The sequence below is a fragment of the Panthera onca genome, chromosome A2, assembly GCF_046562875.1.
Source record: "Panthera onca isolate mPanOnc1 chromosome A2, mPanOnc1 haplotype 2, whole genome shotgun sequence".
Classification (NCBI taxonomy): domain Eukaryota; kingdom Metazoa; phylum Chordata; class Mammalia; order Carnivora; family Felidae; genus Panthera; species Panthera onca.
In genome coordinates, this window is record NC_138340.1 from 119,975,276 (window position 1) to 120,000,410 (window position 25,135).

The 25,135-nt window shown below is 43.1% G+C and overlaps 1 protein-coding gene across 2 annotated transcripts in view; it reads left to right on the forward strand.

Annotated features, from left to right (window-relative positions):
- The window catches only part of CREB5 (cAMP responsive element binding protein 5), a 399,683-nt gene that overhangs the window by 47,164 nt on the left and 327,384 nt on the right, over nucleotides 1–25,135 (forward strand). The window lies entirely within an intron of this gene.

The following is a 25,135-nucleotide window of genomic DNA, read 5'->3' on the forward strand; positions in this document are numbered from 1 at the left end:
TGACTCAAATAGGACTTTGATAATAATGATTTTTCTATAGCTGGAGATACTTTCACCGGTATTGTGTCTTCCATTGAGGTAGCTCTTACTAAAGCTCACTACATGCTAATAATTACAGTGTTTCTACTACATTCATGTGACACGTAGAAACGTGTGAGCTCTCTATAAAATCATTTCTTCTGCCCGTTTCATGGAATTGCTTTGAGGATGAAGAGTTTTGAAAAAGATTAAACGTTTTACGAATGCAAGGAAACCGCACTAATATCATGAAATTTATACACAGAGAATGAAAGTTTGGAGGAATAGCAGAGACAGGAATAAAAAAACGGTAAGAGGGTAAAAAGGAAAAGTTTTACCTATTAACATGCACGTGCTTACCATATCTAATTGTTTCACATGTGTTATTTCATTTAAACTTCCTAACAGCTCAACGAGGTATATGCTTGTGCCGTTATTACCCCTAATTTACAGTTGAGGAAACCAAGGCACAAAGAGGTTAAGAATATTGCGCAGGGGCACCTGGGTGGCTCAGTCGGTTGAGTGTCCGACTTTGGCACAGGTCATGATCTCACAGTTCGTGGGTTCGAGTCCCACATCAGGCTCTGTGCTGACAGCTCAGAGCCCGGAGCCTGCTTGGGATCCTGTGTCTCCCTCTCTTTCCCCCTCCCTGCTTGGGCTCTGTCTCTCAAAAATGAGTAAACGTTAAAAAAGCTTTTTTAAAAAGAATCTTGCCCAAAGTCACCTCGCTGGTAAGTGGCAGAACTGGAATTGAAGACCAGCAGTTGGAGCCTGCACTTTAAAAAAAAAAAAAATTTTTTTAATGCTTATTTATTTTTGAAAGGCAGAATGCAAGCAGGGGAAAGGGAGGGAGAGAGGGAGACCCAGAATCCAAAGCAGGAGCTCGCACTTTTAACTCTGATGATTTGCTGTTCTGCCTTCTAAGGGCTTCCACTTGGGTAAGGACAAGGGGCTAGGGAACCCGGGAGAGGATTTTTTTTTTTTAACTCATTCTTTCAGGTGGAGCATCTACCACGGAGGTGGTGACAGCTAAGGTGATTTCCCAAGGACTCATGGGAATTGGTAATAAATAAGACGGGAGGGTTAAGGAAGAACATCATCAGGCAGAACCTTATGAAGAGTTCATACTTCACCCCGGAGGGCAATGAAGGGTTGTACCCAGTGCAGTGCTGCTCTCGGCTCTGAGGTTTCGGGGAGTCACGTTGGCAGCCATGTTGGCCACGTGGCAGGGCTGGGGCAGGATGGTGAGATGGGTGGCGCTGACTGCCATGGAGTCCCACACACTCAGCTGTCAGCTCAGGAGGACAGGAGACCTAGCCTGTCTGAGTCTTGATTCTTTTTCACTTTCTCTTAAGTTTATTTATTTATTTTGAGAGAGAGAGAGAGAGAGAGAGAGAGACAGAGGGAGAGAGAGAAAGAGTCCCAAGCAGGCTCTTGTGCTGTCAGTGCGGAGCCCAACGCGGGGCTCTATCTCACCAACCATGAGATCATGACCTGAGCCGAAATCAAGAGTTCGATGCTTAACCACCTGAGCCACCCAGGCGCCCCTGAGTCTTGATTCTAAGATGGAGACTGGTGATAACCCCTACCTCGTAGAGTTACCCTGAGGACGAAATGAGAGCTGTTTGGCACAGTAGACGCCTCATGAGGGTCAGCTCTTCCTACTGCGAGCTGGTCCAAAACAGTTAAACGGATGATGGTTTTGTCTGAGGGGGTGTCTCAGTGGGTGTGGAGAAAAGTGGACAGATTTAAGAGATGTGGAATTGAGAGGATTTGATCGTGAATCAGATGGGGGTGGGGAGAGGAGAGAAACAGAGAGCTGGAGAGAGAGGATAGTGGCAGAGAAAGGAGAAGACGGCACAGAAGGGGAGGGAGGGGTATTAGGGAGATGCAGGTCCTATAAAAATACTGAGTGTTAGCAGAGGTGTAATCACAGGAGAAGATGTACAAAGGAAAGACATAAACAAGAGGGAAAACTTAGCATTTGGTGAGGGAAAAAAAATCCACATATTCATTCAACAGTGTTGACGGAACACCTATTATATTAGACAGCAATCAACAAAACAAGACGGTCTGGTTACTGCGTGTTTTGGATGGATATTTGCTCTGGCCTTGGTGCTTGGGAAATGTTCATACTCTGAGTTTAGTGTAGAAAATAGGTGATATTTATTTTTCTGCAAAACACCTTTTTGGTAGTCGCAATTTTCCATTAACTCATCATGGCTAGGGTCTAGAAATTAGTGTGTTTTTTGAGTAGTGAAATATGTATATATCATGTGGACTGATGATTGACACATATGAGCCCATACCTCTAGGATTTTCTGTGAGAGCTCCAATTTTGTGTCATTGTAACATATTCCCAACAGATTTGTAAAACAGCTCACTGTGGTTGAATATGTAGACCTTTTCATTTAAATAAATGAAAAAGCAGAGACCTCTCGTGTCAGAATGTGTCCTGATTTTGTTTCAGAAGACACGGGCCTTAGAAAGCTTAACTTGTAAAAATCCATTGCCATTTTTTGAACTGAAACTGGCCTAAAATGTAGAACCCACTAGTAGACTTTATATATAAAAGAACTTTATTGTGATATAATTCACCTACTCTAACATTCTTTTTAAAGTGTACAATTCAGAATTTTCTTAATATGTTCACAGAATTGTGTAACCATTACCACTATCTAACTTTACTTATTTATTTATTTTAAATGTTTCCTTATTTATTTTGAGAGAGAGATAGAGAGCGAGCAGGGGAGGGGCAGAGTGAGAAGGAGACAGAATCGCAAGCAGGCTCCACGCTGTCAGCACAGAGCCCAACGCAGGGCTTGAACCCACGAACTGTGAGATCATGACCTGAGCTGAAATCAAGAGTCAAATGCTTAACCGACTGAGCCACCCAGGCACCTCTGCCACTATTTAACTTTAGAACATATTCATCACCCCCAGAAGAAACCCTGTATCCATTAGCAGTCACTGCATTCTGCCTTCTCCCCAGCCCCTGGCAACCGTGATTCTCTACGTCTCAATGGATTTGCCTATTGTGGATATTTCACGGAAGTAGAATCATACAATACATGGCCTTTAGTATCTACGTTCTTTTACTTCGTATAACGTTTTTAAGGTTCATTCACATCAGTTAATTGATGGGCATTTTGGTTGTTTCCACTTTTTGGCAACTATGAATAATGCTGCCATGAACACTCAGGTACAAGTTTTTGTGTGGACGCATGTTTTCGTTTCTCTTAGGTGTAGACCCAGGAGTCAAATTGCTGGATCATCTGGTAACTCCATGTTTAACATTTTGAGGAACTACCAAACGGTTCTCCAGAGTAGCTGGTTCATTTTACATTCCCACCAGCCATGTGTGAGGGGCTGTAATTTCTCCACCTTATCAACACTTGTTGTGTGTCTTTTTAATTTTAGCCATTCTAGCGGCTATGATGTGACATCTCACCGTGCTTTTGGTTTGCATGTCCCTAGTGACAAATAATATTGAACATCTTCTCATGTGCTTTTTGGCCATCTGGATATCTCCTTTAGAGACCTGTGTATTCAAATCATTTGTCATCTTGCTAATGAGGTTATTTGTTTAATTTTTATTGTTGAGTTGTAAGAGTTCTTTATATATTCTGGAGACTAGATCTTTGTCAAAGATATGATTTGCAAATGTTTCCTCCTATGGTGTGGTTGTCTTTTCACTTTCTTGATGGTGTTTCTTGAAGGGCGAAAATTTTAAATTTTGATGAAGCCCAATTTATCTATTTCTTTTTTGCTTCTACTTCTGATGTCGTATCTCAAAATCTGTTGCCAAGTCCAAGGTCACAAAGATTTATGCCTATGTTTTCTGCCAAGAGTTTTATAGTTTTAACTCTTGTATTTAGTTCTATGATTCATTTTGAGTTTTTATAAAATTTTATAAATTTTGAACTTTTATAAATGGTGGGAAGTAGAGATTTATCTTCATTCTTTTGCATGTGGATGTCCAAGTTGTCCCAGCACTATTTGTGGAAAAGACTGTTTGTTTGTGTTTTTTTTTTTTTTTTGTTTGTTTTTTTGTCCATTGAAAGGTTCTGGCATTTTTCTTGAAAATCAATGGACCATAAATGTAAGGGTTTATTTCTGACTCTTAACTCTATTACATTAATCCGTGTATCTAGTTATATGTCTTAAGCTATGTGTCTTAATTACCACTGCTTTGTAGTAAATTTTGAAGTTAGGACATGTGATTCCTCCAACCGTGTTCTTTTTTTTTTTTTTTTTTTTTTTTTTTTTTGAGATTATTTTGGCTATTCTGGGCCCTTTGCATTTATGTATGAATTTTAGGATCAGTTTGTCAGTTTATGCAAAAAAGGCATCTGGGATTATGATTGGGATTGTATTGAATCTAAAGATCAAGGGGTGCCTGGGTGGCTCAGTCGGTTAAACGTCCAACTTCGGCTCAGGTCATGATCTCATGGTTCACGAGTTTGAGCCTCACATCATCGGGCTCAATGCTGACAGGTTGGAGCCAGGAGCCTGCTTCGGATTCTGTGTCTCCCCTTCTCTCTTTGCCCCTCCCCTGCTTGTGGTCTCTCTCTCTCTCTCTCTCTCTCTCTCAAAAATAAATAAACATTAACAAAACAAATAATAAATAAAGATCAACTTGGCTAGTGTAGCCTTTTAATAATATTAATCCTTGCAGTTTACAAAATCTTTCCGTATATTTAGATATTCTTTAATTCTTTAATTGCACTGGGGATATTGCACAGAGGGTTTTGCAGCTTGATTTGGGGCAGAAAGTGCTGGAACAGCACTTGATGTAGTTTCTTCAGCCTCCAAGGGGAGAGGACGACATGTACCACATCTCTGGAAACACCCCATGGGGCCTAGGGCCTTCTAGAACAATACTTGTGTATTGTGTCATCGGTGTATTATTAGGACTCACTGGCATTTGGATTAATTCCCCCAGGTGTAGAACATCCTAGAGCACTGGCAAATTGGTTGCTGTGTTTTGTTCTAAGAATATCCCAGTGTTCAGGGGCAGGGGGCCCAGATTCGAGTCCTTGCTCTGCTTTTCACGAGTGGTGTGACCTCAGACATGTTACTTTCCCGCCCTAAATCTCGGATTCGTCATCTGCAAAAATGAGGGGGAAAAAAAAAAACACATCCATCTCATAAATCATCCTAAGAACCAAATTAAATTAATGTATGGAAAACGACTTTGTAAACTGTTAAACTCTACAAAGGTTAACAAATAGCTCTTTTTTCCCCTCCCCATTTGGAAAAAGCCACTGAATGAATAATCTCTTGCATGAGTGTCCATTTATGTCAGCCTGCTGAGGTCATATGGTGTGGCTTTGAAGTGGAGAAAGTGTGACTGTCAGGTTTTAAAAAGGAAGCAGAGAGACTGTATTTCTCTTCCCCCCGCAATGAAGCAGGCACAGCTGTAAAGGCAATGATTTCACAGAGCCTGCCGCACTCGCTGGGGCAGAAGCAGTCAGACTAAGGAGAGCTGAGAAACCAGACTCAGGCAAGTTGAAGAAATGAAATAAAAACAGACCTGAAGGGCATAATAGTACCTTCATTTATAAAAAGCATCATTAAAATAAATAGGTCCTTATGTTTCTTTTGTGGTCTTCCTGGTAAATTCCATCTACTTATTACCTAACCGATCAGTCTTATCTTGAATATATGACTGGGGGAAAAAAAAAAACAACCCACAAGTTTTAGGTACCTCCTGAAAATCGAGAGTGATCGTGTTTCTCAAGGTACAGTCATATCTATCATGGATTATTAGGGAATTTCCCCTGATTATTTCGGGACCGTTTCAGTCAGGCTTGAAAGAAGAGCCCGGTCAGGGTTCTGGAAGACTGTGGGCATCGGGGTTGGCAGATATGGATTTGGTCCCTGGCTCCCCTTATTCCAGCTGGGTCCTTGAAAAGTTGTTTACCTCAGGTTTTCTCATCTGTAAACTAGGGGTAATAAAATACCTTTTCGGTAGGGTTTTGATGAGGACCAAATGAACAGCAGTAAATCTCTGTTGCCTTCCTTGGCTTCTTCTTGGTTCAGCTTTTCGTATCATAAGACCAACATCAGTTAGGAAACCTTCGCAAACAAGTCCTTCCACCTCCTTCCAAATATGCCCTGAAGGGTCTGATTTTTCTTTGTCCGGATTCTGAATGGCATCTCTCCGTTCTGTTGACTCCCCTAGAGAATTCTGAGGCCCTAGGTCAAGGCCTTGAAAATCTGGTCATATGGACATGATTAAAGGTTTCTCAAACAGAGACTGCTGTGTTAGTCAGGGTCCCCGTAGGAGCAGATGGTACCCTCTAAGGAATCAGGGAAGACAGTGTAATGAAGGAACTACTTCAGAGTTGTGGGCAGGCCATCTAGGGTCTAGCCGTCGCAGAGAGCCTGGAGGGTCCAGGGGGCTGAGGGGAAGAACCCACGGAGAGGACTTCGCCATTGCAGGGGGCTGCCTGCCCTATGTGGAGACACATAGCCGATGCCACCCAAACCCCAACAGACAGGCAGTACAGGCAATGGACACCTGCCTTCTCCCCTCTTCCACCTTCCGGTCAAGGGAATCTGGAGGCAGCCTCCTAGGACATAGGGAAGCAGAGAATAGATCTGGAGGAGCAGAAGGAGACCATCCAGCAGAATTGTCCTCTCAGTGAGAGAAGGTCATCAGGACAGGCCGTGGCATTATGGGGACTAACTCCAGTCCTTGGAACCATAGGGCAGGAGCATTACACACAAACACAACTGTTTTGTCCCTACCCTTTCATTTTTTTTTTTTTTTTTCTGTCCTTCGGCACCTCTAGAAAGGAGAAAGATTCAATAATACATCCCGGATTGGGTTCAGAGAAGTTGTATTTACTGTTTGCTCTGCATTCTGGGGCACAGCTCCGGCGGTACACATTTCAGGAGATAGCGCTTGTTCGCAAGACCCCACCGAAGATTTATGAAAATGGGTTACGGCTCCTGGTCCTGGTGACATTTGCAATTCTCTACTTTCCTTCTGTAGATAGATTAAGAGTTGGTCTGGCGGGGTGATATGAGGTGTGCAGAAGTCACCCCAGTTCACATCAGCCTGCCCGTTTGTCAGAGTTTCCCCACATTGCTTTCTCCTTGGGGCTCCTGTGTCGAAGCTGTTGTGTAGATGCAGATGTCCCCTAGGGTGCGTGGCAGGGAAAAGCCATCATCAGCCTGATACCCATATCAAGTTGGCACCCTAGGAGAGAGAGCTTCCCAAGAGAAGCAACAGAAAAGACTTGGAGCTGTTGAAGAGGAGTGGGAGTGGTGAGCAGCTTTGGGTTGCCTACGGGTATGTGAAACCCTGCACGTTAAGGAAAGATTATACCTTGTCAGGATGGCCTCTGGGATGGGCATGAACCCAGTGCCTGCAAGTTACAGGGACATGGGTGTAGTTCCCTGTGAAGGGGAAGTTTTTAAGCAATGAATGCAAATGGAGATGAGCAAGTGGCCCTGGAAGTCACTGGGTGCTTCTGCGAGGGGCAGTGTAACTCAGGGGTCAGAACTCGAGAAGCTGTGGGAACAGAGTGTGAGGCAGTGTCCGGTGCCCCGAACATAAGTCACGAGTTGCTGATCAGAAGAGCTTACCTGCAGAATAGAAAGGAGCCTCTGAGCCACTGTGGCAGGCAAACGATGGGCATGAGGTGCCGGGCTCATTTCTGGAACGGACGCCCATCTCTGGGCTCATTTCTGCTCTAAGGCCTGGGCCGGCGCCTGTCTGCTAACGCTGCGGGGCATCCCAAAGGCGGTGCCGTCTCTCACAGGGCGGGTTCGCCATCACTTCAGGTCTTCCAGCCGCATCTGGATGGTGAGTTCTTTGGGGTTGGATGGTGTTGTTGAATATCAAGCACCAGAGGTGGGGTTGAACAAGATAACCACGACCATCTCATTTAATGAAGATCAGAGTAACCTTTGATTGGGTCTGGGTCTAGAGGCACGGAGGCAGGAGCCTGAGACAGGAGCACATCCGCTCAACCAAGGATCATAGGCGATGGGTTGGACAGACACCAGAGTGGGGAACAGAAGATGCTAAGAATACTAGCTTAATTTCGTTTACCTAAACCGTGACTCCTACAGGCAAATTGAACCACTTCCTGCTTTGTGCTCGCACAGCCTTCCTTGAAACTTGACCTTGCTCTCACATACACCTGTAGTTAACAGCTTGTGTCTGTCTCCTTTGAGACCATATAGCAACAGTTAATTTGCTGAGAACTTAACCATGTGCTCAATGATTTATAGGCAGCTTCTCCTCCAATCTTTACAACAAACCGATAAGGTAGTTATTGTTACTTATTCCTACTTTGCAGGTGAAGGAACTGAAGTTCAGAGAAATTAACTAGTGTGCCCAAGGACATTGGGCTATCAATGGTGAAGAGAAAAAGGACAGGGGAAGGGTCCAACTCGGTGCAGCGTTACTCTGAACTTTGGCCACTATGTTATTGCCTGCGGCTCCTTTTTTTCATCCAGGTCTCCCCAGTATCTAGCATGGTTCCAGGCAGGACAAGCTTCCACTAAAAATTGTGTTAGATAAGTAAGTGGACAGCCTGAGCCCCTCTTGTATGCCTGCCACACCTTGTGATTACGTTCTCTAACAAATATGCATACAGACTTCCTGAGTCCTCTGCTACGCTGGAGGAGTGATATAAAGACAGAGTGATGGCAAGGAAAATGCTCATTGGGGAAATTAGCTCAGGCAATTAAGAGCATGCTGAGTAGTCCTGAAATTATAGCTTATGTATAAATATATGGAAACAAATAAAAAATTAGGACCTTGATTTTTTTTGACACATAAACATAACAAGTTCATACATGAATAAAAATTAGTGTCTCTGCCAATGAATGATACTAAAATGCCATGCTACTCTTGCTTGTTATTTTTGTCACCATAAAGTAAACCATATTTACATGATTGTGTAACCATATGCTTTTCAGAAGTTTTAGGTTCAGATTTCAGAATAGTAATAGGAACTGGCAGTTACATAGCACTTACCATGTGCCAGGCACTGTTCTAAATTGTTTACATATGCTAACTGCTTTAATCCTCATATCCTCTTATACCCTTCTGAGGTCAATGCCATTATTGTATGATAGGAAGAAACTGAGACACAGAGAGGTCAAGCGACTTATCCAAGGCCACACAGCTAATTAATGAAAGAATCAAGACTTGAACTCAGATGCTCTTAAAAGACTGCATAGGCCTGTGAGCTGTGATTTACTGAATATTCACTATATGTCTCATTCAGTCTTTACCACAACCCCACATAAAAAGGACTGTTTCGTCCATTTCCCCGATGAGGAAACTAAACTCCAAAGAGGTTTAGAAGTTTGCCCAAGATGGAACAGATAGCTTCAGAGGGCCAGGCAAGCCCACAGACTCTTATAGGATCTTTGCCATCATCACATGCTTCCAGATATATTACTTTTTGATTTATCTTGTACACGACCAATGTTCACCATAGAAAATTATATGTAGATGTACAAAAAATGTGTCACAAACATCGGCAGCTGCAAGCACTGTTAATCTGTTAATGTTTTAGCATATGACCTCCGAGATATCCTTTATGTATAAAATCACAACTTGAGATAAAACGTGATTTGTCAATTGCCATCGTTTTCTTGACCAGTTTTCAATGGATAACCTGAGTCTTTACATTTAAAATAATTGGGGCGCCTGGGTGGCTCAGTCAGTTAAGTGGCCAACTTCGGCTCAGGTCACGATCTCGCGGTCTGTGAGTTCGAGCCCCACGTCGGGCTCTGGGCTGATGGCTCAGAGCCTGGAGACTGTTTCAGAATCTGTGTCTCCCTCTCTCTCTGCCCCTCCCCCGTTCATGCTCTGTCTCTCTCTGTGTCAAAAATAAATAAAAAACAAAAAGTAAAAAAATAAAATAAAATAATTACTCAGCTCTGTGAAACCAAATTCAACCAAAACAAATCAAACCTACTGAGAGAGAAAAATTACATTTGATGCACTTTCTCCATCCCAGTGAAAATGTTCTTTTAACCACCAAATTCAAAGTATGGTATTTAGTAGTCAAACCAAAAAAAAAAAGTAATTGAGAATGTCCTAAATTTGGTTATATGGGATTGAAAAGGCCTTGGTGTCTTGTTTGAAAGGCAAACCAGAGTCTCTTCTGATAGACAAAAAGTAATTATTAATACAATTTTAGCTAATATGTGTTGTATGTTCACTATATACCAAAAATTATTCTATTTCCATATAGAACAAGACATTATTACATATTTAAAAAAATTTTAACATTTATTTATTTTTGAGAGACAGAGAGAGACAGAGCCTGAGCAGGGGAGGGGCAGAGAGAGGGAGTCACCGAATCTGAAGCAGGCTCCAGGCTCTGAGCTGTCAGCACAGAGCCTGACGCGGGGCTCAAACTCATGAGCAGTGAGATTGTGACCTGAGCTGAAGTCGGACGCTTAATGACTGAGCCACCCAGGCGCCCCGACATTATTACATATTTATATTATATCTATATATAAATCTTTAAAACAAGCCAATGAAATAGGTAATATTATCTCCGTTCATAGGTGAGGAAACATGCACAGAGAAGTTAAGTTACTTCCCCAAGGTCACACAGCCATTGTTTGAAACCAGGCAGTGTGACCTCAAGCTTCAAGTAAAGTGGTGACTGGAAAGAATTAATCCCAAAGTGGGGCTCTTTATTTTTTCTTGTTTTCTCTCTACCTCTCACTCCTAGGACCACATTCTTATTTTGGGTGGGGGGAGTCTACGTCTTTCCTTATGCTTGAGCCAGGCTGCGCCGTGTAGTTTATGAGAAGCTGAGTATCTACACTGTCTGTTTCAGCCTCTGCCTTGTCCCCTTCAGTGGAATTCTTCAGTGGTTTTCTTTAACTCTTAGAATAAATCCTACCTTTGGAGGATTTGAGGCCCGTCTGCTTCTCAGTGGCTCCGGGCCTCTCTCTTCCTCACCCGCCACCCTCCAGCGTCCGGCCTTTTTCCACTCCCTCAGACCCGCCGAGGTCTTTGCTTTTGCCATCCCCTCTACCTGGAACTCCCCTCTTTCTTCTCTCTCCAGGCTGCTCTTTGGCATTCGTCTGCCCCGAGGTCTGGGAGATGGACCTGATCTCCCCACTGGAAAGCTGCTTCTGTCCACCTTTCTATCAGATCACCCTCTCTGTCTCTTTCAGTGGATTTTCCAAAATGTGCAGCTGTTTTTCTTGTTCACTTACTTGATTTGTGTGCTTGTGGTTTTTGCTTACTTTTGCTCCGTGAGCCCAGGGACCTCCTCTGGCTTCCTTCCCACTCTTCCTCCACCCACACACCTAACGAGGTCCCCCAGAGGCATTTGCTGGAAGACTGACAAGTCTCCTGGAGGAAGACAGTGGGGGGCTGGGGGTGGGAAGTAAGGAAAGAAGTGGCTCTTCCAGCTGCCTTAAATCCCTAACCCTGCACCGGGCTCGGGTGAGCGAGGTGCGTGCTCTGCGGTCTGCATGAAGCAGCCAGACCCAGGACGAGAATCTGGGGTCAGCCGATGAGTAAAGACAGAGGCCGCTGTCCATTGTCTGGAGGGCCCAGTGCTGGTTTATTAGGCCAGATGTTCTTGGGAGTGTCTCATTGTCACCTTTCGGTCCATGACCCTGCCCCGTGGCAGGGGAGCCTCCCTTGCACTTTGAAGATTTCCGACGAGTGCTTTGGGGTGTGCTTTTAAGTGGCTTGTGTGCACTGTGGAATTTGGCTCCTGACAGCCTCATTTTAAGGGACTATCTGAAGCCTGCTTTTGCTGTCCGTTTTTGCTTTCTTTTCCCCACCTTAGCTCACTGAATCACTTGCTTCAGGGACACTGAGACATCCAGGTTGACTCGCTGCCTAGCACTGACATTGTGCGAATTCTCTCATTCTGCGAAGTCCCCACTGGCTGTTCGGTGGCTGGGGGTTAGAGCCTCTGTGGACAGCTTCCTCTCTTATGCTACTCCTTTTTGAGCTTTCTTTGAGTATTTTTGGTAGGAGAGGCATTGCAGGGATAGCTTGGATGTGAGTGCTGGTTTGTGTAGGAAAGCTCGGGAAGAAATGAACTTGGACGTTAGGGCGCATGCCAGCGAATCCTGACCTCAGTGTCCGCGGGCGTTGACGGGTAACTATTGGTTTCCAATGAGAGAGGGGAGCCTTAATCTCACGATGTGTGGGATGTGCCCCGTGGGGCTATGTTTTGTAGGCAGTGAAGTTAAGGCTTGCCCAGAAAAATAACATGTTTTCCTTGCCTGGTGCTTGAGCTGTTTGCCTGGTGACTGGCTGATTGGCGGTTTGGGAAGGAGGGAGATGTTGGTTAACTTGGGTGTCCAGAGGATTGTGTGTGTGTGTGTGTGTGTGTGTGTGTGTGTGTGTGTGTGTGTAAGTGGTTGTTTCTGTTTCTTTGGGAACAGTAGAGGGCAGAGGAAGAAATAATGACACTGTTACTTTTAACTTGTGTTCAAGGTCTCTGAGGCATGTTACAAACATGAGCTTGGTGTCACTATTTAAATAATGCCCCCATTCCAAGAATACCGGAAATCCTTTGATGTACATATCACAGAGGTGGATGGGAAAACTGAAGGTTTGGGAAATAACTGGGAATTTTGCCATCCTGACTCATATGCAGACTGCTTTACCCAGCTATGTTTGCTACAGAGGTGCTCAGTGGAGAAGATAAATCAAAGCTGTATCCAATCAAGGCTTTCTTTCAACCTTGATGGAAAATGCTTTTTGGAGATGAAAAATGCCCGACCCATAGGATGTAGTGGTACACGGAAGAGATGTTTTCGTTACATAAAAATTTGACCGTTCCCAAGCATTGAGCACCTGAAAATCTGTTAGGTTTCCTACTCATACAGACCTCTGTGCATTATGGGGGGAGGGGTGGCCTGCTTTCAGGGACAGAGGTCTCAGGCTATTCCTCCGGAAGCCTCCAGTGTCCTAAGGTTAGGAAATGTTGCTGTAATGGAGGTATCATGTCTCCACGTTTCCAGCTGGTTGAAACATCCAGACGTTTGTGCTCTGGCGTCCCTTTTTTCCACAGCTAACTATTTCTTCTTGCCTTTCTTGAGGTATTTCTTTTAATTACTACATGGAGTATTTGGGGAATGAAAAGGAGAAGAACGAAAAAAAATAGGGAAGAGTGGGACTGAGAATACGCAATTGCAAAAAAATATATATAATTTGCTAAAGAAAATGTGATAGCAAAAGGAAGATTCGGTTTCTTCTTTTAATAGACCAAGTGGAGAGTGGATGGATGAAAATGTCATAATGTCTACCGGTCTTATTTATGATGACTTAGGTAAGCCTGCAAGCCCCTACTGATAAGAAGGTGCTGAGTTTCCTGGCTTACCCTGGGTGCCCTCCAAACTCTACTGTTCCCTGCCTTCAGTGTGAATGGAGGCTGGCCTACAAGGACAGCATAGCCAGGCACAGACGAGCGGGTGGGCTTGCCCAGCCAAGGCCTTTACCTGCATTTCTCTGGTCGGGAGCGATGCTCCAGGAAGGTAAACAAATTCACATGCAGTGTGGCTCTGGCTCTTCGAAGTCCAGGGCAAGGTGTCTGAGGGTTTGCTCAGCCAGCAACAGCCAAATTTATCCCAGGGTCAAGTGACCCATTGCCCAAGCTTACAGGTCAGCTGGTCTGTCACAGAGCTAGGGTTTGAACACAGACCAGACTACAAAGCATTTCTCGACATCGTGTTTCAATTAGAAGACCAAGAAAATAATCCTACCTGGGAGATTTCCAGTAAAAGGCTAGTAGATAAAAGTTTTGCTTGCTAATTGCTAGATTGTCAGAGAATCGTAGAAGGTGAGGCTGTCTTTAAAGATCATCACCTTCAACACCCTTCAGAATCTTCAATCTCTTTACACGTGCTGTCAAGTATCAGTATAACTCTTTGCACCATCCAGGACCTCTGCAGCTCCACGTGCTTACTGTAAGGTGACTGCATAATAAAAACAGTGACCAACACTGCACAGCATTTTGCAGTTTATTAAGTGCTTTCCCAAAAATTATCCATTTGATCCTCCCAATATCTCTGTGAGGCAGATAATGCTGATATTGTCTATGGTCTCTTTTTATAGTGAGGAGATAATGTTCAGATATTAGATATTCAGGATGATGTTAAATAACTTCGTTGGCTCCATAGCTTAGGGGTTAGAGCCCTGGTCTTGTACTGTTAAATAACTTGCCCAAGATCACACAGCTGGTGAGCAACAGAACTGAGATTTAATTAGCAACTTAAAAAAAATTTTTTTTTAATGTTTATTTATTTTTGAGAGAGAGAGAGACAGAGACAGAGACAGAGACAGAGTGTGAGCAGGGGAGGGGCAGAGAGAGAGGGAGACACAGAATCCGAAGCAGGCTCCAGGCTCTGAGCTGTTGGCACAGAGCCCGACGTGGGGCTCAAACCCATAAGCTGTGAGATGATGACCTGAGCCGAAGTCGGACGCTTAACCGACTGAACCACCCAGGCGCCCCATAATTAGCAACTTTCTAATGTAAAAGCTGGTCTCCTGACCACATTGTTAGGTTTACCACAAAAAATGCAATCTTATTTATCAAGAGTAAAAGCAAAAGAAAGCCTAAGTTTAAAAAACCTTCCTTCTAGTACAGTTAAGAGATTTCTCCAAGGTGTGTGTGTGTGTGTGTGTGTGTGTGTGTGTGAATGCACATGCACTTTACATTGGCATTCTATTATGAGAAATATTTGGCTGTGAAAGGAGAGTATATGGTGTTCGATGTAGTGATTGAAATAGTCTTGCTTTCTCACAGCCTCAGAACTCTCACAGCACTTTGCTCAAACTACTTTCTGGCCTTTAAAATTCTACCTTCCACTACAGACATCTGTGTGGGCCTCACCTCCCTATGGGACAGTCAGGGCTCAGCAGGCAGAGGTTATTTTGCTCCTAGTTTGGGGCTTAGGGAATAGTAGGTGCTCAGCGACTGTGTGAGGAAAGAACGAATGAATGAGACCAGTGTCCTCGGCATTCTGATCCTATCCCCAGTGCGTGCCAAGCTTGAATCACTTCTGAACAAATTCTCCGAGACAGGTAATCAATCACTGTCCACAGACCACTTTCCCTGAAGCAGCCTGTGAACAATGCTCTGTGAAGATCCCTGAATTCCCTCCTGGAGCCACCGCAGTTTACCCTGTGGATTTGGGGACTTGCCCCTCCCCCTCCCCTTTACCCAGCCTTTCAATGAAAATGTCTGATAGGCATGCCTCCAGATCCCCTCTGGGTACCGCCTGTACCCTTTCCCCCTTTTTCTCTTGGAAAAGTCAGGTTCAGGGTATTTCCTAGACCCTGACCTATACCCCCTGAGCAAAGAAACCACATTCATGCTTAGGGAGGGGTCCTATAATTTGGAGAGCAGGGGCATTAAGAAATCCTCTTTCCCTTTCTGTGCTGATGTGGAGTGTTGACCGAAAAATGGTGCTGTTGTCTGGGGGCCTAGCCCTGGGGGATAGAAGGAGCTGGCCCCTGCGTTTGTTTGTGAATGGCTCGGACCTTTTGATGAATTGGGAGTCTGGTACGGCGTAACCTCTCGTGGGTGGTGGTTCAAGGAAAAGGCCTTTTCTTTCCGTGTCCTTTTTCCAGGGTGTTTTAGTGGATTTGTAGGCTTTAGTGAGTGACTCTTTTGTTTAATAGGAAGTTGAGAAAGGCATTAAGGACTTTTCTAGCCCATGGAAACAATTTAGTGATCCTCAAAAATACAGCTTAATTCTGTACTTTTAAAATACAAGTTTAATGGTCCTTAACTGTGGTGACCTTGTGCTGAGAGGCGGACTTGAGTTTTCTTATTCTGCCCCCTTGTGAGCTCAGTATTCTCCTCTGGGTTACATTAGGAACTAGGCATCAATTTTGAGTGTTTGAACTAGTTTATGGGGATGAAATCATCTCTGTAATGTGTGTATGAATATGTACGTATAAGCACACACACCCCAACTTCTTAGTAAGAAAACAGGCCAAGAGAAAAAAAGTGTGTGTGTGTGTGTGTGTGTGTGTGCGAGTGTGTGTGTGTGTGTGTGTATTTGGCCTATTAACACATTTTCTTATTGAAAACTTTTTTTGAGGAGGCCAGTATTCCCTAGTAAGTGTTCTGTGAGCTGATGGCTGATGGTACCGGCACATGAAAACAGAATTTAGAAGCTTGTGGTGTTCTCTACTTAAATTTTAAAAAGAAAAAAAAAACACACTCTTTTTGATGGGACTATCCTCAGCATTAATATAAAACCAACAGGCAATTATCAGGAGTGAAAAGGCATCTGAGAAAGAGCCATATTTCCACCGTGGGCCAATGCTTTATTTTGCTTCTGTTGAGTCAACACTGCTTAAAACGGTGTGGTAAGTTAACTGGAGAGTGGGGACTGTAGGTAGCCAAACCAGGTAATTTATTTAAAAAAAAAAAAAATCTAGGTAGCTTATACAAGCTTACTCATCTGTCTCCTCTGTGGATTGAACCTGAAAGGGTATGCTTATGCTTAGTTAAAATTTTGGCAACTGTCCCCACCCCTGCTCCACTAGGAGAGGGAGTGATAATTTCACACGCTTTCTTGAATATTCATAAAGTTTTCATTGGCATTGAATTTAGCCTCATCCTAAGCTTAACTGGGTTAAGTTTTTCAGAGCTCTTTGAAAAGTAGAGAGAGGTGGATATGCCTTCAGTCCCTTAGTTTCATTTCCTCTATTGTGTGCGGGCTTTGTTTTACGGTCTCGCTCTTACTGTCCTCTTATCTGCTTTTTGTCTGGGAACCAGGAGGCCCGGGCCAGGGGGCAGTGGTGCTCCTGCTATTATCACCCTTGCAAAAGCTGCACTGTGGGGTGTTGGGTCAGGAGACTTCGGTACCACACTGTGCCGGTCGTTCTGCAATTTGCAGAATGTTTCACAGCCCTGCCCTCCACCTGTTAACTGCCAACGGGGCTCCCAGGAACAGAGGCACCTAACAATTGGCTTCACATATTTCCGCATCCCCTTTCCGGACCAGGCAAAGAAAGTATGCCTTCCCTAGGAAGGCAGATGAAGACGTGCCTTTTGCTAGTATTCAGAGAGCGAACCCTGCTAGAATGACGGCAGCATCTTCAGATGACAGAAGGGTTTTGCCTTCACATGGCCTTTAAGTGACCCGCTAGGACTGTCCAATGTTCACATGCTTGACATTTGAAGCATAGTGTGTCAGGAATCTGAATCAAGTCTTTGAGTGTATTTTTACCTTGTATCCAACTGACACCGTGAGGCGTAGCAGGCTCTGAACACAAATCTGCCGGCTACTTTACATGGAACTGGGAAATGCCCAGCTTTCTGTTGGAGTCCAGGGGAAAAGTCCCTAGTTCCATACGATCATTTGCAAATGTCTTTGAATAGTAAGTCAGTAATAGTAATCTTAAAAGGAAATAATCTCTTACCAGGCCTTGCAGAAAGTAGCGAGGTCTGGCATGATCACCACTGTGTTTATATACACTCTTACATTTTGTAGTTCAGATTCACGCACAAGAAGAAAACTCACGTGTAAAGTATTATTGCAGCCCTTAGGTGGACTAAACGTATTGTGTTGCTTGGGGATACAAGGATATTTATATAGAATGGAGATACAAAGAAAATGACTCTCCCCGATAAAAATTATGTGAATGTGTGAAAAGAAAACCAACTAGAATGTTGTGATTTTCCAGACCATTTAAAAATATTCATTGTTTATAAACACAGTTGTAAAAGCCAATATACCCAAACATCTCAAAAGTTATCCAGAGGCAGAGCAGAATTATTTGGGATGTGTTGTAATTCTAAAAAAGGCAGTTTTTACTGTAGTAGAGCAAAAAGGGAGAAGAAAGAACTGTACTGCTGACTTTTTCCTGATTGTCTAAACAGGCTGCTTTTGACTTGTAGAAAAATATATACCCAGTTTTGCAGTCAATCTCTTTGCTGTTAGAGTTTTTCCTTTCAGGATTTTAGGGGGCAATTGTTTTAAATTGCAGCGGAAGAGGGGGCGCCTGGGTGGCCCATTCAGTTGGGCATCCGACTTCAGCTCAGGTCATGATCTCACGTTTTGTGGGTTCGAGCCCCACGTCGGGCTCTGTGCTGACAGCTCAGAGCCTGGAGCCTGCTTCGGATTCTGTGTCTCCTTCTCTCTCTGCCTCTCCCCCACTTGTGCTCTGTCTCTCTCTGTCTCTCAAAAATAAATCGATGAAAAAACATTTTTTTTTTTTTTTAAATTGCAGTGGAAGACTTTCTGGAAAGGTAAAGATGACCATGTCAATAAAACCCCGGATCCCTTCTTATTCCAATTTAACTTTTCTTTTCTTTTCTTTTCTTTTCTTTTCTTTTCTTTTCTTCTCTTCTCTTCTCTTCTCTTCTCTTCTCTTTTCTTTTCTTTTCTTTTCTTTTCTTTTCTCCTTTCATTGCTTTTCTCTTCAGTGTATTCTTACTGGGAGCAGGTAAAAAGGCAGAGTTTGCTGCCTTCAGCATGTCTTCTGAGGTTGTCCTCAGTTAGAAATAAGTCAGCTGATTTGGTTCCATTTAATACTTCCTGAGAATCTCTGTCCTAGCGCTTTGTTAACCACATGCATGCCAAATACACTTTTTTTTTTAGAGAGAGAGAGTGTGCCCTGCAAAAAAAGAAACAAAAATACCATGCTCCATGGGAACAAGAAGAGGAGTAGGACCTGAATACACATGCTGTGGTGACTTTTTCAGCGCTGCACCTCGAGTGCCCAACACTGATGCTTTTAGCAAATACGTTCTGAACTATTGAACCCGTCGATAGGAAAGCTGTAAGGCAGGACTGTGCAAAACATAAGTAGAAATTAGCCAGCAACTTTGAAAAGAGGCCTCGTATCCAAAGAAACATATGGAAAACTTAAAAAAAAAAAAAAAAGAGGAATCTAACATATGAAAACCCAGTCCCACTGGAATGTTTTTTCACACACAGTATAAATGCCACATAAATAAAACCGCAAAGCTCTGCAGGCGTACATGAGTGGACGTGAGCCCCCAGCACCCTCCTGTTCGGGCGTCCGATGGGGAGTAAAGCCTGGGTGAGTTTCCACAGACAAAAACTGTTTGGAAATCCTTCCTCCTGGGAACGGGGGCCCTGGTTCGAAGGAGACTTTGGCCAGTCCCTTAGCATAGCCTGACGCAGTGTGCGAAACAGTCCTCCTTAAGTCTGTGATTCAGGTTGTAAGACTCCGAACTTTGGGGATACCGGTGGATGGCGAACATGTTTTAAGGACAAAGATTTTCTGGTTTGAGTGGAAGAGTAAGTAACTGTAGCGGTACGTGTAAAGTTTAGGACTTCCGGGGAAGAGTACTGGCCGTTCACTGCCCAGCAGCACACCCCCTTCTCGCCACGTCCTGGTGAAATTTTCACTTAGGAGGTACGGTCCCACTGTTGGTCTTGTTCCCTGTGTAAATCTCTGGTTCGAAAACTTCGCGGCATTCAAGGCGTGTCAAGCTTGAGGGCTGAAATGTCACTTTAAAAGCGGGGGTTAAAAAGGTCACACAGCTGCAAATAATAATAGCCCAATGAAATTCAGATTCTAGCTGCAGCCCACTTCAAGAATAACACTGAGACAGGAAACAAGCCTACTAGATCTTTTTCCCAGTAAGGCTAGGAAGAATACAGCTGATAAAATGTGTGTATGCACACATGGTCATGTGTGTGTGTGTGTGTGTGTGTGTGTGTGTGTGTGTGTGCGCGCGCGCGCGCGTGTGTGTATGAGACAGGGAGACAGACACACAAAGAGAGACGGAGAAAGACATACAAGACAAGACAGAGACACAGAGAAATAGGCACACAAAGAGAAAGAGTTTTAGACAGCGAAGATACAGGAAAAAAAGAGAGACCTACACAGAAAGGCAGAAAGGGATACAAGGACACACTCACAAAATAACTGATTTTCTTGGACTTAAATTCAAGGGTGTTTATTTTTCTATTTGACAGTATGATATTAAGGTTAGAAAACTAGAGGTATATTGGAAATAATTAGCTTCCATGAATTGTTTTTTCATATGGTATCTCTTTGAATGGTCTGATTTTACAATGTTTTCCTAAATGGTCATGTTTTATAGATGAGCAAAGGAGATAGTGAAAGGTACAATATCCTTCACAAAGAAAGAAAGTCTTAGCCCCACACTGGATATAAAATTCTCTTCCAGGAGCTAGCCGTGTGTTGGGAAAACCATCCTGCCTCCTTGAATTTCTGTTGGGTTATTATTATATGTGGCTCTTTGCCTTTCTGACCAATATGTTGAGAGAAATACTTGTTTTTTTCAGAAGCATGAAGTACATATTGGCTATGCACTTAACTAATTTAGTTAATGAGCAACTTTTGTTTCCAGAAACAAGGACTGATCTGCTGTCACACAGCTTGACTAACTCAAGATGCTCCTGTTTGTTAGCGGTCCTCAGCACTGTAGGAAGGACCTATTTTCCCCTCTAGAACCTTTTTGGCAATCTTGTAAGCTCAGCAAGGTAGCGAGGTCTCTTTCACATGAGTCCTGTCCAGAAGGCTCTTTCCACACTCGCAGTAGGCCAATAAATGTCGACAGATGTTATTAACTTCATATTAAAATTCCAGCCCCCCCTTCAGATCTATAATCCATTCATGGTCAGATTAACAATGTCAGAGCTGATGGGGACGTATCAATTTTATCATTAGTGCTCATTTATATGTACAACTTCAGTTTGCATTTTTGAAGCTCCCGTAACTTTCGGCATTGATAAAAGTGCATACAGATTTTCAGATGAAAACAACGTTGTTAGTGTCTTGATATTTCAAATCCTATGTCACTGTATGAATCTGTCTGCTGTTACTGGAAGAAATTTGTTCCATTCTAAGATTAGAGACCTGAGATTGGAGTTTGGTGTTAACTAAGGATCAGTATCAGCTTCCTATGATTCAGACAGGGAAGCATCACTCTTGGCTGATTATAGCAAACTTCGTTGATGTAGGTTTTTTCCCTTTGAGCTCGGTTGTTGCCCTTGCTTAAAATACATATTTATAGAAATTTGTGTAGACTGTCCAAGTTTTTAGTAACATTTGTTTTTTGCAATATTTGCCTTTCATGAAATGGTAATTCCAAGTATATCTCTAAATGCCTGGCAAAGCATTTGAATGGATTGCATCAGCCATTGTGGAAGATTTCCCATTTTAGACCAGGAGGAATTTGTGGGGTCAAACACTGAACAATGAAAGAGATTCTTGCTCATTTCAAGGCTGAGGAATCCAGTGGCAGTTGAGGGTTTGAATTGTAAATCAAGCCTGTCATCTCCTTGTCAACTGGGAAAAACCTCTACTCACTTTATGTACTATTAGGGTTTGTTATTAGGGTTTTGTGTTGTTTTCCAAAATTTTGAAGGGAAATTAGACTCATAAGACATTTGTTCTAAGTGAACATTGAATCTGAACTTTGGAGAAGAGGAACAAAAACTAGAGCTGTTTAGAAACTCCTAAATGATTAGATAGTGTCTGCCACAATTATGACTGTATCTAACCAAATTTATGGGGTCACTCAGTGTTTCTCAACGGGTGCTCTGTAGGGATCATAAGTAGCCAGCACATGGCTAAGAGACTGGTCTTCAGTGGCCTCACTGTCTATGGCAATATTAACAGACCGAACTTACAGTGAATTAAGATGCTTACATGTGAAATTTAATGGAAACTAGCCTCATCTCAGTGTTTTCACCAAAAGCAACTTTGACATCTTTTTTCGTGAAGTCTGGTGAACTGTCTTCTCTGGCCATAACTGAGGACGAGTGGAACAAGGGGTCTGCACAACCTCTCGCCTTGCTGAAAATTTGGTTCTGGGCCCAAAAGTTTGAGAACCACTGCCTTAGGAGTAGAGAAAAGGCAAGCTGTTTGGGGTGGTTTATGATGATGATTCAGGATTCATTATCCATTCCACAAATATTTATTGAACGCCTACCATGTCAACTCTACGCAGTGGAGCCTGGGGTATGGCGACTGCCAAACAAAACTGGGTTCATTAAAATGTCCCAGCTGGTAAAACAGCAGAATGGGAAATAAGAGGTTGAGGCATGACTTCGGAGGCCCTAATGCAGAACAAGCTGGCTAAAATCACGTCTGAGTGATTTGCCCCGCTCAGCGGATGATAAAAAGAAAAAGATTTGTGGGGCTTTCGTAGGAGTCCGTTGGAAAGAATAGTGATCATACTCTTTGCTGGAAAAGAACCATAATAATAGACCATAAAAAGAGACCTGGTTCTTCACTAATACATCAGACCAGATCGTACTAGTTGATAAAAGTAATGAAGCCCGTGTGGTAGAGCGGTACCATTTAGTAAAACCATCACAAACACCCACACAGCAAGCAATGAGCAAGGGCGTGCTGTTTGCCGAGGGTTGAATGTGGGAACTGCAGTGCGTCAAAATAAAGCAGTTGAGGTTCACACACTTCTGTATACACACCCACTCACCGTAGACTTTATTAATCACTTAAGCCTATTTTATTTTAGCAACTGCCATTTTACCCTAGGACTTTCATTCCAGCACCGTGTTGCCAAAACATTTGGGCCGTGGGATCCGTAGCATATGATAAATTAGTACAGCTTCATTCATGTTTAAAACATAGAATGATAAAATGACAGTAGCAACTCAGTTGAATATACTGCTGACTGACATCTAAACTATTTGAAGGCAACCTGTATTTCTCTGATTAATCATATTGCTGTAAACGTAACATCCATACCATGATGGCTCAATAAGACAGAGTAAATCTCTATGGCTGGGGCCTATTTCGTCTTCAAGCATCCACACCATAGTCTAAGTCCGTGGTATCTGCTGCAGCTCCTATGCACGTTACCCGTTGGTTATGGCACATTGTAGCCAACAATTAAGATAAAATAGCTCATGCTGGGGCGCCTGGGTGGCTCAGTCGGTTAAGCATCCGACTTCAGCTCAGGTCACGATCTCGTGGTCCGTGAGTTCGAGCCCCGCATCGGGCTCTGGGCTGATGACTCAGAGCCTGGAGCCTGCTTCCGATTCTGTGTCTCCCTCTCTCTCTGCCCCTCCCCCGTTCATGCTCTGTCACTCTCTGTCTCAAAAATAAATAAACGTTAAAAAATTAAAAAAAAAAATAGCTCATGCTGATACCAACCAGAATTGCTAGATTATTCCCATTGTAGGCTTGCACTTACAGGAGAAAGTCGGCATTTTGGTGAACCAGCATGTGGGGTAGAGTTGTGATTATGGTGGAAAAATACTTTCTTCTCGTCCTTACCTGGCAGGGCTTGGCCCATCTCTCTCCTCACTTTGGCTTTTTAATGAATCTCTGTCAACCTTCAGTAGTGGCACTTCCGATCTTGACCACTTCTATTAGTTAGACATTAATCTAATTATTATCACTAATTACTACTTCTGGACGTATGCCGTAAATGCGTTTATATGGAGCTTTCCCTTTTTACTGTCAGATAATCTTAGCATTGGTTCTCTTTTGTTGTATTGGCATTCTTTTGTTACCTTAGCGACTAAAAGTCTTAGGTGGCATCCAAGGAAGACTCACCTTATAGCAGATTCTCTTTTATAAGTAGAGAATAGTTAACGTTATGGTGAGGATTAAGTAACACTTGTCCACAGAACCTCCCCCACCAGCCACCTCCAAACACACACACACACACACACACACACACACACACACACCCTTAAATACAGAGACCTTTCTCCATAATTTAGGCATGTCTTACAGGCCTCCTCACTGATCAGTGTGATACAGGAATGAAGGAGCTGAATATTATGTTCATAGCCTTATTGTAAAGAGGGGGAATTGAGGCCTGAAGCAATTAAATGACCCAGCCCCAGTTAGGCAGATCATGGTCACAGAGACAGAAAAGTTCCAGGAAGGCATTTAAAAATTTACTAGAAAGACAAAGCATATTTAATTAATGGATAACTCAATTACTGTTGTTTTTTCTATCTTGGATCAAAACCACTCTCTCACCCTTTATTTTGAGGCTTAGAAGTAAATCAGCATTCACAGGGGACAGAAGGGATGCTCTGTGATAAGCGATTTGAGAAGTTATTTTAATTGCTCATGACTTTCCTCAGACAGGGACAAGTGGAAAGCTCCTAAAGATACTTGTTTTTTTACTTCTCATTCCACATATAATAGAGTAAAATCATTTAAGCAATACATCTGATCCAGGAAAGCTATAAAATGATGCTAAGTTGCTGCGTTGGTAAGTGACCAGTGGGCAGTCAATCCAGACACAGATTGGAAAGGGTATTTACTGAGTGAAAATTGTATGAAGAGGAAGCAGTGTGAAGAAGAATTTGCATTTGTAAATTTGTTTTGTTTTTTAATATCTGACCAGGAGTGTTGCCTAAGGCAAGTCTTTTCGCTTGGTATTTCAGAAAAGTGAAAGCGTGCACCTGTTTCCCAAAGAATAGATATGAAGTCTGTTAGTGTTTGGGGCAAGGGTATAGTGACAGATTAGCGTTGGATTTTTTTGCAAGATAATAAAGCTTCCTTGGACAAAGGGTAACTATTTTTTGAGTAGAAGCAGAGTTCCCTCTTTCAAGGGTGAAGGTGACTTGGGACTCCTTTGGTATCACCTGCAGGTACCATTTTAAGGAAGCAAGTTCCTTCCTGTGCTTCAGAGATAAAGCAATAGGCTTTAGTCCCCTGAGAGAGCCAGGTCCCGCCAGCGGCACACGTAGCTTATTTAAACTCAACTCTAAAATTGGCAAGAAAGAAAAGTGTGACTTAGAAGACGGTTTAAATTGTGAAACTTAAATTTGCATAGTACTTCACGATGTCTAAAAAATTTTTATGTTGCTGTATAGATCGGTAACCACAAAACCACGTGTATGTACTTTTATCGGGTTGGGGGAGGATTTGTCAAGGTGATTTTGATTATGCTCAAGTTTTGCCTCATAAGCTTACCTTAGAACCTCACCCCTACATAAGTAAAGACCCACACTCGAATTTAACCTATGCCTGAGAACGTAACGTAAGATTTCTCCCCACAAAGCTACCTTACGCCAGATAACTGCTGCAGATCAGATGGGCGATGGCCTTAATGTAATATTGATTTCAAATCAGCCTGTACAACCAAATTAACAAAATATCCCAGGTGACGTTTTCCGTCTTTTCTTATTTCTGTTT